This window comes from Mandrillus leucophaeus, unplaced genomic scaffold, assembly GCF_000951045.1.
Source record: "Mandrillus leucophaeus isolate KB7577 unplaced genomic scaffold, Mleu.le_1.0 Scaffold680, whole genome shotgun sequence".
Lineage (NCBI taxonomy): Eukaryota > Metazoa > Chordata > Mammalia > Primates > Cercopithecidae > Mandrillus > Mandrillus leucophaeus.
The window spans coordinates 469,621-479,252 of NW_012107364.1; the positions used below are offsets into that span (position 1 = coordinate 469,621).

At 50.4% G+C, this 9,632-nt stretch overlaps 1 protein-coding gene across 1 annotated transcript in view; it reads right to left on the bottom strand.

Moving 5' to 3' along the window:
- EFCC1 (EF-hand and coiled-coil domain containing 1) overlaps positions 1 to 9,632 on the bottom strand; it is a 43,691-nt gene that overhangs the window by 11,696 nt on the left and 22,363 nt on the right. The window lies entirely within an intron of this gene.

Here is a 9,632-nt window from a genome sequence, read left to right on the forward strand (position 1 = left end):
TGTGGAGACAGGGTTTCGCCATGTTGCTTATGCTGGTCTCGAATTCCTGAGCTCAGGCAATCTGCCTGCCTTGGCCTCCTGAAGTGTTGGGATTATAGCCATGAGCCACTGCACCTAGCCTACTTTTTTTTTTTTTTTTTTTTTTTAAAGTAGAGACAGAATCCTGTAATCCTAGCACTTTGGGAGGCCAAGGTGGGTGGATGACCTGAGGTCAGGAGTTCTAAACCAGCCTGGCCAACATGGTGAAACCCTGTCTCCACTAAAAATATAAAAATTAGCCAGGTGGGGTGGCACACGCCTGTAATTCCAGCTACTTGGGAGGCTGAGGCAAGAGAATCACTTGAACCTGGGAGCCCAGGAGGCGGACGTTGCAGTGAGCTGAGATCCACCACTGCACTCCAGCCTGGGCAACAGAGTCAGACTCTGTCTCGGAAAACAAAAACAAAAAACAAAAAAGAGACAGAATCTTACTGTGTTGTCCAGGCTGTTCTCAAACTCCTGGTCTTAAGAGATCCTGCAGTGCCTTGGCCTCCAAAAGCACTGGGATTTTGCTTGTGAGCCACCACACCCAACTAGTTTAAATTGCATTTCTATTCCTTGTCCCCGAAAGCCTTTAATTGAAACATCTCCCTTCTCTGGGCTTTGGGGAACCTACATTACACCCCACCAGTCACTTTTCTTGATATTTTAAGGGTCTGACCTTTTGAATATTCATTTTCCATGTCCCTGCAGTTACAAGATAGGGGAAGAAAGAAAAATCTGTCATAACATGAAAATATTCACTAATAAAAGGGCCACTTATTAAACTGGCCACTTTATACTAGCATCTGTCCCACACCCATCTCATCATAACAACCCGATGGAACCCAATATGAAGCAAAACCACATCTTGGAAAAGGGGAGGCCGAGTGGTGTTGGTCAGGGGGACATGGGAGAACTCGAATCGCAGGCAGAGCCACTGATGCGGGGCTGTGGCAGGGCTGGACTGGATTTACAACCAAGGAAGAGAAAACCAGCAGGATAAGCACCAGCCAGGAGCATCAGGAGAGTGCTCTGCTGCTCGAAGAAAACCTTTAGAAAAGCCAACAAGGCTGGGCGCAGTGGCTCACGCCTGTAATCCTAGCACTTTGGGAGGCCGAGGCTGGTGGATCACGAGGTCAAGAGATCGAGACCAGCCTGACCAACATGGTGAAACCCCGTCTCTACTAAAAATACAAAAATTAGCTGGGCGTGGTGGTACGTGCCTGTAATCCCAGCTACTCGGGAGGCCGAGGCAGGAGAATCACTTGAACCCAGGAGGTGGAGGTTGTAGTGAGCTGAGATCATGCCGCCAAAAAAAAAAAAAAAAAAAAAAAAAAAAAAAGAAAGAAAGTCAACAAAGGCCTAAGATATTTTTGCAAAAGTGACCCTCCTCATGATAAAGCTGCAAAAAGAAAACCTCCAGAAACAAAAAAAACAAAAACCATAAAGGTAAGGGTGCACCATTGTGTTCTTACAGAGTGTTATTGGAAAAATTACTCCAAAAGGAATAATCAGTCCTAAATCATTCTGTGTTTGGTCTAAGAATGAGAGCACTGTACTGCAGTCATAGAGATTATTTTTAAAGAATGAAATGACTAGACTAGGCACGGTGGTTCACACCTGTAATCCCAGCACTTTGGGAGGCCGAGGTGGGTGGATCACTTGAGGTCAGGAGTTAGAGACCAGCCTGGCCAACATGGTGAAACCACATCTCTACTAAAAACACAAAAATTAGCCGGGTGTGGTGGTGGGCGCCTGTAATCACAGCTACTCAGGAGGCTGTGGCAGGGGAATTGCTTGAACCTAGGAGGCACAGGTTGCCGCAAGCTAGATTGCACCACTGCACTGCAGCCTGGGTGACAAGGTGAGGCTCCATCTCAAAATAATAATAATAATAATGAAATGGCTGAAAATATTACCTGGTTTTATTAAATAGTATGATAACTCATTTTCATACATTGTAGCTTTATTTTTCAATCTCCAAAGAGTCCCCATTTTATTTTTATTTGTATTATTTATTGAGACTGAGTCTTGCTCTGTCACTCAGGCTGGAGTGCAGTGGCGTGATCTCGGCTCACTGCAACTTGCACCTCCTGGGTTCAAGCAATTGTCATGTCTCAACCTCCCAGGTAGCTGAGACTACAGGCGCCCGCCACCATGCCAGGCTAATTTTTGTATTTTTAGTAGAGTCGAGGTTTCCATGTTTGAACTCCTGACCTCAGGTGATCCGCCCGCCTCGGCCTCAGAAAGTGCTGAGATTACAGGCGTGGACCACTGCGCCCGACCCAAGAGTCCCCATTTTATATGGACTCGCTGAGTGGACTTCCCACGACCAAATATTATTGGAACACAAAGACCCCTGCTCGGGAGGTGCTGTTCGGAGCCATGGCCCCTTGCTGGGCCTCTCACTGCGCAGGTGGAAGCCCTGCAGCACCCAGGAGGGGCAGGCAGGGAGCCTCCCGCGGCTGATCCGCGTGACCGGGGTGAGGCCACGCGGAGAGTCCGGGCAGGTGAGGGGCGCGGGCTCCCGGCCGGGGCTCCGTCAGGTGGACTCGGCACTTGGAGAGCCCGCTAGCCCACGGGCGCCAGGGCCGCCCTGCAGCGCCTCCCGGTGGCCAGCTCCCCGCCGGCACCTCAGTGGCGAGCACCGCCCCCGCCCGCGGGGCCTCCCCGTGCTTATCAGCATAACCCCACCCTGGCCACCGTGAGTGGCCCAGGGCTGCACGGGGAGCCAATGAAACACAAGGAGCGTCTGCAGGCGTTTCCGGGCCTCAGTGGCGTCCTCTCCCGCAGACCCCGTTCTCTGCCAGCCTGAGGAGGGCTCGGAGTATGATGACCGACGAGGCGGGAAGTTGTGACTCTGAGGGGACCGTCCAGAGATTCTGGGGGCTGCAGGTAGAGCCCAAACATGGCGGCAAAAGAAACAGGGCCCTTAGTAACATCAGCTGAGCTGCTGGGTCAGGCTTTGCCTAAAGCCAGGGCTAACCCTGAAATTTCGTGTTTTTTGAGCCCATGACTCTGATTCATAAAATCCTGCATTCAGCGTCCCCCAGTGCAAGCCGAGAACGGGCATGTTGCTTAGCAGCAACCAATGTGAAAATCCCCGGGTGGGGATTCTTGCTTCAATGTGAGACCGCGTGACTACAGCTTAGGTCATAATAGCTGAGATCTCACTGGGGAGGTGCCTGTATCTCCCTACTCCACGGGCTCCAGCCTGGAGAAGAAAAGACACAAGGGAATAAGGTCACTGTCTCCAAGACACAAGGATAGAGGCAAGTACCTGGTTATATGGCCCCATAGGGAGGTGTTTAACTGGGGTGAGACAGCAAAGATGGGAGTTGGGGAATCAAAGGGAGGTGATTTTAGCTCACTGGGAGGAACAACTTTCTCGCAGGAACTGCTGATGAAGAATGATGATGATGTGCTGTGGAACGCAGTGAGCTTCTTGGCAGAGGAGGTATGTCAGCAGGTAAGGGACTTCAGCGGCTGGAATTGTGAATACAGTTGGAGGTTGAATTAGACATACCGAAATCCCACTATGAGATGCTGCTGCTTCTTCTATTCCCTAAATCATTTAAGGGTTTCAACAAGCAAAATGAGATAGAGGGACAGCTCTTACCAAGGGGCCTGTTTAAACATTTCCTGACACAGGCTGCCTGGGGTGGACTGGATCCCCACACTCCACCTCCTAGCACTTGCATGTGTCTTAGAAAGCCTGCTCCAGGCACAGCTTCCTGCACGGACAGCAACGACAATACCAACGAAACCCTTCAGTGTTCTGAAAGCCACTCTCAATACTTCAAACATCTTCCTCACAAAAACCCTGTGACATAGGTAAGGTCATCATCTCCATTTACAGAGGAGGAAACCAAAGCTCCAAGAGCTGGAGGAAGCTGTGGAGGAAGAAGTGGAGGAAGCCGCACGGTGCGAGAGGCGGGGTCTGCACTCAGGCAGACGGCTGCAGGCCCGCATGCCAGGCATAAGGGAAGCTTGGAAAGCACACTCTGGAATGACCCGGCCCAGCTGCCGTCGTCAGTGGGTGACTCCAGGTCACAGGCAGTGAAGCTGGGAAGAGAACAGAGCCATCTGGAGAGCAGGACAGATGAGGACACTGGAATTTTCCAAGAAGTAAAATGTGGCTGCAGAGAAATGGAACAAGTGCTTCCTCAGGGAGCCCTGGGGCGTGCTACTGTTGTCTAGTGAACGGTATTCAACTGCTTCTCCCATTGCCCCTCTCTCTGCTGGATTATTCAGCAGGATCAGCCATCCCCCATCACACTCACATGCTATAATAGCTCCACCTTCAAACAAGCAAATACACAAAACACCCTCTGACCATATGACTTTCCCAGCTACCACCCTTACTCTGCCCTACTTGACAGAAAACTTGAAAGCACTGTGCCTACTGTACACGCTGCCCCAATCATGTCTTGGTCCCCATCACATCACCCACAGCGCTAGGCTGCCAAGCCCAGTGGCCGGTTCTCAGCACCCATTTGACTTGGCCTAAGAACAAAGGACTGGACACCAGATTCCTTCCTCGCTTACACAATCTTCCCATGGCTTCCAGGAGACTGCTCTCCTCTGGGATTCCTCCTGCCTCCCTGGCACTCCTTGCCTTTTTGCCAATTTCTCCTCTCCATCCCGACCCCTAATGCCGGTGAGTCCTGGGACGCCCTCTGAGGACCTCTTCTCTCCTCAATGTGCACTCACTCTAGGAGGGGTCTCAGCCAGCGCCATGGCTTTGCATGCCCATGACTTCCAACTTCTTATCTCCACTTCTGGCCTCCCTCCTGAACCTTGGGCTCAGATCGAGTTCCTGAGAAGCGCCCCAACTTAACTGTGGCACCTCTATTTGGGTGTCCCACAGGCTTCTCATAGCCTCTCATGCCACCTGAACTTGTCCTGGTCTTCCTCCATCTGCTCCTTCCTCCCTCGGTGAAGTGTGCCATCACCCACTTGACCGCCCAAAGAGTGGCCACTGGGTTTGGCCACCTGGAGGTCATGCGCAGCTACTCAGCATCTGGCCAACCACTCAGTTCCACCCCAGCGCCCAACCCAAGGATGCCACAGGGAGGGTGCTTGGCAAAGTGCTGTTGTATTGTGTGGCACCTCCTATGTCCAGGTCTGTGCAGGTTGGCAGGGGAGGTAGAGGGGCAGGAGGGGAGAAGGACTGCAAGTCCCCGCCCTCTGTGGGCTGCTCCTCTGGGTGGAGCACCAGAAGGTCAGGCAGGGGATGCAGACACAGCCCTCCCTCCAGGGCGTGTCCACTGGCCTCGGGCCACTCCCTCTACAGACAAGTGGGGTGTTGAGTCCGGAGAGAGCAGGGGAGGTATCCTGCAGGAAGCAAGACCTGGGGTTGAGCAGAATTAGTACTAGGTGGAGGAAGATAGGCAGCGGGTATGTTTGGGGACAGAAAAGAGTACAGTACAGCTAGAGAAGAGGACCCAGAGCAGACAGGAATGGGCGGAGAAAGGAGGCAGAGAGGGCTGAGTGGCCTGGCAGGGCACCCCTCCTCTAGCTGGGGCTGTGTGTGCTGTTGGAGTAACACTCACCCCCTGGTTGATATCTTTCAGAGGAGGAAGTGGTTAGGTTACCAGGTGGTTGGGGTGAGTGGGGATTTGAACCCGACTCTGCCACCTCCAGACCTTGACCTCATTCCCTTGTCCACGCTGCATTTTACCCGCTGGCACCAGACACAGACCTTAAAAAATCACACCTTTATTTATCTTATAGATGATGGAAGCCAGTGGGGGTTGAACCATATGGAATAGTGATTTTTACCGCTTTTGACCTGCAAAAGGGCAATTTAAAATGGGGCAATCTTGGCTCACGCTGTAATCCCAGCACTTTGGGAGGCCAAGGTGGATAGATCACCTGAGGTCAGGAGTTCGAGACCAGCCTGACCAACATGGTGAAACCCCATCTCTACTAAAAATACAAAATTAGCCAGGTGTGGTGGCGCGTGCCTGTAATCCAGCTACTTGGGAAGCTGAGGCAGGAGAATCACTTGAGCCTGGGAGGCAGAGGTTGCAGTGAGCCGAGATGACACCATTGTACTCCAGCCTGGGCAACAGAGCAAGACTCCATCTCATAAATAAATAAATAAATAAATGCTGCAATCTGATAAAACATGTTCACAAAATGTTGCTTGGTGGACCGACTTCAAATCTGTCACTTCATTAGTGAGTGTCCAGGTTTGTGAAAAGTTTTGTTAGAATTTTCTGGTTCTAGAAACCTGACAGCCTTTGGCCCTGAGACTGGACCACAGGGCCCAGGGGTTTAGCGTGGGTTTCATGTGAGGGTGTGCTCTCTGCTCTACAGTCCCACTGTTGGTGGGACTGTAAATTAGTCCAACCATTGTGGGAAGCAGTGTGGCAACTCCTCAAAGAGCTAATAGCAATCCCATTCCTGGGCATATTCCCAGAGGAATACAGATCATTCTACCATGAAGACACGTGCATGCAAATGTTCATTACAGCACTATCCACAACAGCAAAGACATGGAGTCAACCCAGTGCCCATCAATGACAGAGTGGATAAGAAAATATGGTGTATATACACTATACTATGTAGCCATAAAAAACAAGATCATGTCTTTTGTGGGAACGCGAATGGAGCTGGAATCTACTATCCTTAACAAACTAACACAGGAACCAAATGCCACATATTCTCCCTTATTAGTGGGAGCTGAATGAAGAGAACACATGGACACAAAGAAGAGAACCCCAGTGTCTGGGGCATACTGGAGGGTGGAGGGTGTGAGGAGGGAGAGGAGCCGAAAAAAAATAACCATTGGGTACTAGGCATAATACCTGGGTGATGAAATAATCTGCACAACAAACCCCTAGTGACATGAGTTTACCTATATAACAAACCTGTACATGTACCCCTAATTCTAAAAAGTTAAAAAAGATCAAAACAAAAATAATGCTATACAAATTCTAATAGTAATAATAATAGTAATGATAATAATAATAATTAAAAGGATCTGCTCCCCGGAGTTGGCTCTGGGAGACGGTGGCACTGCCTTTGGTGTTTCTTGGCTCAGCTGACTGAGGACAGAGTTGCTGGTGGCCTCGCTGGGTGGCCCGAATGCTATGGCCCCATCCTCTCTGTCACACTCAGTGGCTGGGAGCTCCTGCTCCTGACTTGCAGGTCCAGCATCCTGACCCCCAGCTCTAAGGTCACCAAGCTGCCCCCTGCCCCTGCAACATGCTGTCTGTCTTTACTCTCTGGATCCAGCAGCAGCCCACGACCATGTGTCGTCATGGCCATTTCCTTGAACACAGCTCTGACACACCTAGCCCCGGAGCCTACTGTGGCTTCCCAGAGAGGTCCAGATCCCTAATATCCCAGCCCACCACAAGGAGTTTCTGAAGTTACAATGCAAAATTCGTTTGGAAGAACATATTTTGTTCAGGTGGGCCCTATGGATGGAAAAATGTCCCCTTGCCCCGCTTCCCACCTCAGTTCCACCCCTCCAGTCCCCACTCCACTCTGGCTGCTGAAAGGATCAAAGGTCAGCTTTTAAAATGCTTCTGTGGCTCCATATGGACAACAGAAGTAACTTGAGTGTCAGGCTGGGCGCAGTGGCTCATACCTGTAATCCCAGCATTTTGGGAGTCAGGTGAATCACTTGAGCTCAGGAATGCGAGACCAGCCTGGGCAATATTGCAAAACCCCATCTCTACCAAAAATACAAAAATTAGCCAGGTGTGGTGGCCACATGCATGTGGTCCCAGCTACTCTGGAGGCTGAGGTGGGAGGATCACCTGGGCCTGGGAGGCAGAGGTGGCAGTGAACCAAGATCACACCATTGCACTCCAACATGACAGAGTGAGACCCTGTCTCAAAAACAAACAAACAAACAAACGTGTTCTTAGCACAGCATTGAGAGGCCTCCAAGATCTGACCCAGCCCAGCCCTCCAGTATCATTGCTGGCAATGACCCATGGGCAGCACAGCCAGACCCATTGAACTTCCTGTGCCTCACCCTTGAGGTCTTTGCACATGATAATAACCATAGCCAATGCCTCTATGGAGCTTATAGTGTGCTAGGTGCTGTCTTAAGTGTTTTTATCCAAACAAACTTGTCAAACGACCACATTCTGAACCCACACAGATTCCTCTGCCTGAAAGGTACACACCCCAGCTCCAGCAAGTAGAGCCCAGAAAATCCTCCTGGTTCTTCATTCTCCCACCCCAACAAAAATGTCACTTTCTCAGAACTCACCTCTCCCTCTGCTATGGTTTGAATGTGTCCCCCAAAGTTCACGTGTTGGAAACTTAATCCCCAATGCAACAGTGTAGAGAGGTGGGGCCTTGAAGAGGTGATCAGGCCATGAGAGCTCTGCCCTCACGAGTGGATCCACACCATTACTGCAGGAGTGGGCTCCAGATACAGGAATGCATTTGTCTCCCTCTCTCCCTCTTTTGCTCTTCCACCTTCTTCCCTGGAATGATGCAGCAAGAAGCCTGTGGCCAGATGTGACATGCCGTTTACTTCCCAGCCTCCAGAACACTTAGCTAAATTTCTGTTTTTTGTTTGTTTGTGATGGAGTCTTGCTGTGTCACCCAGGCTGGAGTGCAGTGGTGCAATCTTGGCTCACTACAACCTCTGCCTCTCAGGTTCAAGTGGTTCTCCTGCCTCAGCCTCCCGAGTAGCTGGGACTACAGGTGTGTGCAACCATGCCCCGCTAATTTTGTATTTTTAGTAGAGAACGAGTTTTAACCATGTTGGCCAGGAGGGTCTTGAACTCCTGTCCTCAAGTGATCTGCCTGACTCGGCTTTCCAAAGTGCTGGGATTACAGGTGTGAGCCACCAGACTCAGCCTGATTTCTTTTCTTTATAAATTACCCAGTCTGTGGTATTCTGTTACAGCAGAACAAATAAATACGAATAAGACACCTCTCAGAGGTGTGGCTCCCAGAGCCCTCGTGTGGTGTGTTATGGTGTTTCTCTCTCACCAGACTGGGATTTCCTTGAGGACAGTTAGCACAGGGACAGAGTGGCCCAATGAAGGTTTGTCAAATGAATGAATGAGATTTAGGGGAGGAAGAGCAAGGAAAGGCCAGGCCAGGGACAAGACCAGAGCCTGGGTAAGCATCCGGTTTCCTCCTATCACCTACTCACGTGCTCTTGGATTGTTCCAGAAAGGCTAGAGAAGGAAGAGCACTAGATCTGGAGCCACAAGACATGGATTGAGTCCCACCATTCCCAGTTCCTATCAGCTTTGTCCTGTGGAATGGGGCTAAGTCCTCTGTGCACCTCAGAGAGGGGTGGACCCTACGTGATAGGATAATGCAGATTCCTAAGCTGCAGACATTTTTGGTCATTTGTCCTTTTATTTACTAATACATATTTTATTTTGTAGTAAATATTATAACCAATAATGAAAACCCAGCATCTCTTGCCATAAATAGTAACCACTGTTAAATTTAAGCAGCAAGAGGCAGCCAGGCGCGGTGGCTCACACCTGTAATCCCAGCACTTTGGGAGGCCAAGGTGGGTGGATCACGAGGTCTGGAGATCGAAACCATCCTGGCTAACATGGTGAAACCCCAGCTCTACTATAAATACAAAAAAAATTAGCCAGGCAGAGTGGCGG